The sequence below is a fragment of the Nannospalax galili genome, unplaced genomic scaffold (assembly GCF_000622305.1).
Source record: "Nannospalax galili isolate Female #2095 unplaced genomic scaffold, S.galili_v1.0 scaffold102, whole genome shotgun sequence".
In the NCBI taxonomy this organism is placed as follows: Eukaryota; Metazoa; Chordata; class Mammalia; order Rodentia; family Spalacidae; genus Nannospalax; species Nannospalax galili.
In genome coordinates, this window is record NW_008351958.1 from 4,602,904 (window position 1) to 4,607,873 (window position 4,970).

Consider the following 4,970-nt stretch of genomic DNA (forward strand, 5'->3'; position numbering starts at 1 on the left):
ACTAAGGAAGATCCCTGCTATGGTTTGGATCTGGAGTATCCTACAAAAGTTTGGTCCCCACTCTGTGGTGCTACTGTGAGATGGTGGAAATGTTAGGGAGTAGGACCTAGTTGAAGAAAGTTAGGTCACTGGGGTCATGGCCTTGAAGGGGATATGGGGACCCTAGCTTTGTCTCTTTTTCTGTTTCCCAGTCCCATGAGGCATCTTCCAGCATGCACTCCTGTCATGATGTCCTGTGCCACCACTAGGTCCAAAGCAACAGGACCAAGTGACCACAAATAGAACCCTCTGAAACCATGAGCCAAAATATTACTTTCCTCTTTTAGGGTTGTTTTATCTCAGGTATTTGTTATAGCAACAGAAAGCTGACTAGCACAGTTCCCTCTCCCCCCAAAGAGATTCTCATTTTTCCTCCTTGTGTTTTGAGGGAGAGACTGACGTGAATTGGGAATTTGAGTGTCCTATGAAAATGCTGTCTTAATATTCTAGTTATTGTTCTAAATTATTATTACACTTATTTCCCATAGATACAAGGTGGTAAGGTCTGGAGATATGTTAGCTGTTCCTGGGGTTGCTGCAGAAAAGATGGTGGTGAGGAGGAATATATTTCATGGCATCAATTATCTAGAGAACGCAGATAAACTAGAAGTGACACAGTCGTTTACTAAATGGATCTGATCCATGTTTTTCTGGCTGATCACACAGAGAAGGACTTACAGCTCTGATGGTGAGCACTGTTATGTGACGGTGACCATAGTATATTTTTAGTCTCATTTTGGCTAATAATAATGAAAATTAGTATATTTTTGCATTTGCAAAACATGTTTCCTTATGTTATTTTATTGGATATCTTTTATTACCATTTTACTGGGTAGAGAAAGAAGAAATTGGACAAACAAAGCAGTGTAAGCCAGTGAGGGGGGAAAATCAGGATTAGAATTCAGGATTTCTAGTGTCAAATTCTGATTTTTATCTGCAGAATTCATCTTCTTCCTTACCATTATGATTTTAAGTGGACTAAAATTTTAGTGCATGTTCAATGTCTAAGAATAGATAAAAAGTATTTATTGAACACATGCTATACGTTCCAGACATTGTGCTTGGTGGTTTCCTTGCTTTATGCAAACCGAGCTCCCACACAAACACTTTGAGTTATAAATAATTATTTTTTAAATTTTTTAATTGAATTTTTGTGTATTTAGTATAGAAAATCTTTATACCCACTTTCCCCTTCCCATTTGGCACCCTCCCATAGCGCCCCCACCCCCTGAACTCATACATTCTGTCATTTGTATTAAGGCCTATTATGTAAAGTTAGTGTCCTGAGATGTGCCTCAGTGCAAGTTCGTCCACCGGGGTTTAGTCAGTCTATCTAGAGTCTCTCCCTTCGAGAGGATTAGCTCTTCCTCAGCCAACAGTAATCATCTGCCAATAATTCTTCCATTAAGACTGGGGTTTGCTGTTGACTTCCATAGTTCTGTGCTGATGTGCTGGGTTTTTGTCTGCTGAAGTTTACATGGGTCTTATGCATGCTGACACCATTGCTGTAGGTTTGTATGAAAAGGGTCCCAGGCACCTGTAGGACAATTTCCGTATGGTCATGTACCTCCTCCCTGGGTCTTACAGTCTTTCTGCCCCCTCTTCTGCAATGGTCCCTGAGTCCTGGGTATGTGGACCTCAATATAGGAGTCCTGTCCAAGGACCCATACTCTGCAGGCTCATATTCTCTGCATTTTGGCCATCTGTGGCCTTTTATGTTCCTGGCCCTCTGTTGCATGAGGGAGATTCATTGATGAGAACTGAGAGATACATTAGTTTTTTTTTTTTTTTTTGAAGTGAACAAATACAACTTTATGTGCACATTACTTCTGCTTCCACAGTTTAGCAATGCCTTTTAGAAAGAACTGATTCAATCAATACATGAAAGAGAAGCTTAAAAAATATCACCTGGGCCGGGCATGGTGTCGCATGCCTTTAATCCCAGCACTTGGGAGGCAGAGGCAGGCGGATCTTTGTGTGTTCGAGGCCAGCCTGGTCTACATAGTGAGTTCCAGGACAGCTGGGGCTACAAGGAGACCCTGTCTCAAAATATATATATATATCACCTGACTAAAAGACCCCCCCCCATTATAGGTTTTAGTAGTCTTTAAAATAGTCACTTCTTGGGTAGCAAGATTTAAAAAAACCCCTATGTGTCAAGAAGAAAAATATTATTTTATATTTTAATTCTCTTAAAATATTGAAACATTTTATTTGAGAATACCTACTGTTATTTATCATTTATTTAAAGTATAAATTAATCTGTTTTCCTCTTAAAGTTTATCTAAATTGATTAAACAGCCTTAAAAAATTCTTCACTAGGTTTTATCTTGTGTTTAAGGGCCTGACTATAAAACTGCTTTTATAGTCTATCTGGATTCTAGTTTCAAATGAAACTAGCAAATCATGCAGTTTCATTTTAGTTGTGACTGATGAGTTGTAAAAGGGAAGGAGGTGGTGCTGATGGAGACTGGGACATACTCCCAGCCCTCACATTTAGCTTTCTTGCAAGCTGGAAGAGAATCATCATCTCCTTCTGATGGCTGAGGTTTCCTCACTGTAGAAATAATTCCAAAAGGAGTTTTTCTAGTTTCTCCATGGAGAAATGCTGCCCACCAATTTGTGGAGACAATAGCCTTAGCATCACTTTCAGATAGACCGAACAGCAAGCCTAAGTTTGCCACATCATATGGACCTCTCATCTCCAAAAATCTTTCTGCAGCAGTGGATGGAATTATATTCTTTCCTTTGCAGATCTATGTCAAGTTGAGGGCACTGGAAATTGTGTACCTTCTCATTGTGGAGTCTTTGATAGCCAGGGCCGTAGACAAACCCAGGCCTTGGTCACTTGCCTTCACTGGAAATAAAGAAGATAAACCATGAACACATTAATAGGGGGTCTTTTGAAGTAAAATGGTAATTTCTTTGTTATAGTTATACAGACTAAATCCACACCTAGTTGTGTACAAGCAACAATGAAAAAGCTCTGTCTTTGGAAAAACTGCAATGATTTCGTACAGTTGGACCTTTGAAGAAGTTGCTCTCAAAACGTTACAGTGAGATGGATCAGTAACTTATAATCGTTAATCTAGTTAAAATTTTAATTGGTTTTGATTTTTCCTGTACAATTGTTAAAGTTGTGAAGAGTTCAGAAACAGCTACTGGTTTTTCAATTTTGGTAAGCCGTGGTCTCCACCAGGCCACGCAGCATCTTCAGGTTGGAGCCCAGTCAGCTATTAGGTCAAAATCTGCAAACACCTCTATGTTGATGTCCCAGGAGCAACCACACACCAGTCTGTGCATTAGTGTTTTCTTTATCCCTTGTTCTATATTCTTAGGTGTAGTCTTAGGTGTAGAGGTTGCATCCTAGGTGTTCCATTTAGGCTCGGGCAATTCACAGAGAATCTCTGTGTCTGGCCAGTGGTGTAATTCTGTAATAATCTCTGTCTGTTGAAAAAGAAGCTACTTTGATGGGTGGTGACTCGGATACTTGTCTGTACATTTAAGGATTCATATTTTGCACATAGTAAGAAATTATATCTGCCTTGGGATATGAGAGCCTTGGGGTTTTCTTTAAGATCTATGACCTCTCCAGCTATGTGTGTTTGACTAGGTTTACAGTACCAGACATAAGTTTCCTCCCACTGAGTGGGCTTTAAGTCCAATTAGGTAGCTGTTGATTATCCCCAAGATAAAAGTGCCACTACTGCACCAATGTTGTTTGTTGTGCTGGTCATTGATGTGGTTTTTAGGCCTTGAAGCTGGGGTTGGACCATCGTTTGATGTTCTCCCTTACCAGCTTGTAGTGCTCTCCACAGCTGTGAGAGCTAGCCTTCAGGGGAGGTGGCTTTTAGGTCATTTCCAGCTCCATTGCTCCAAATCCCATGTCCAAAGTATGTCCCATCTTCAGCAATAGTGTCTTACCATCAGGTTCTGGGAGGCATTCAAGGACTGTGGTAATAGCCTGTGTAATTTTGGGAGTCTCTTGGACTACCCTGGCCAACAGCTCAGAGGAAGGTTTCCCCTGTCTGGGACTGTTTCTTGTTATGTAGTCTTCAGCTATACTCACAGACTCATGTAGGGATATTGTATATGTAATTTTTCAGTAGGTTTTGGGACTAATATGATTCCCTCTGTTTTTTAATATATCTAGGCACTATTTATGTCTCCTCTTTCTCTCCCTGTCTTACCCTCCCTCCCCGTCCTTCCCATTTAAAGTGTCCCCATTTTCCCCATTTCTCCCTTGATAATTTTTGGATGCTATGGTCCCGCCTCTTTTGAGCTCCTTCTTCCCCTTTATTCCGGTAGTTCTTTGTATAGCCCTCCTCTCCTTCCCCTTTAACTACTCCCTTTTTACATATTTCTCCCTTAGTAAGGCCTGTCTCCTACTATTCTCTCTTGGGTTCCTTTTTCCCCTTTACCTCCCTGGTTCCCTTCCATTTTCCTGGTTCCTGCAGTTGCATTACGATATGTACTCACTTATAAGGATTTGGTGTTAAGATCCACAAATGAGGGAGAACATACGTCTTTTGTTTTTCTGAGTCTGTGTTACTTCACTTAGTATAACAGTTTCTAGATCCATCCATTTACCTGCCAATTTCATTATTTCATCTTTCTTTACTGCTGAGTAGGACTCCATTGTGTAAATGTACCAAAACCATTATTTTTTATTTATTTTGAGACAGAGTCTCATTATATAGCCGAGGCTGGTCTTGAACTTGCAATCTTCTTCCTCTAGGCTTCCTACTTCAGGGATTGAAGCATGTGCCACCAGGTTCCCATTAAAGATGATGAGATAAATACCTGACCAGAGTCATGTGCATCCCATTTCTGACTCTGAAGTGCCTCTCCTTGCTGGTTTAGTCATGATGACACTGAGGGCAATCTTTGAAGCCAGTAAGCAAGAAAGTGGAGGGAAAAGTCCTCTACAT

General features: G+C 40.6%; 1 pseudogene; it reads right to left on the bottom strand.

Annotated features, from left to right (window-relative positions):
• Nucleotides 1–2,453: 2,453 nt before the first annotated feature.
• Nucleotides 2,454–3,342, bottom strand: LOC103746645 (annotated as a pseudogene).
• Nucleotides 3,343–4,970: the final 1,628 nt, after the last annotated feature.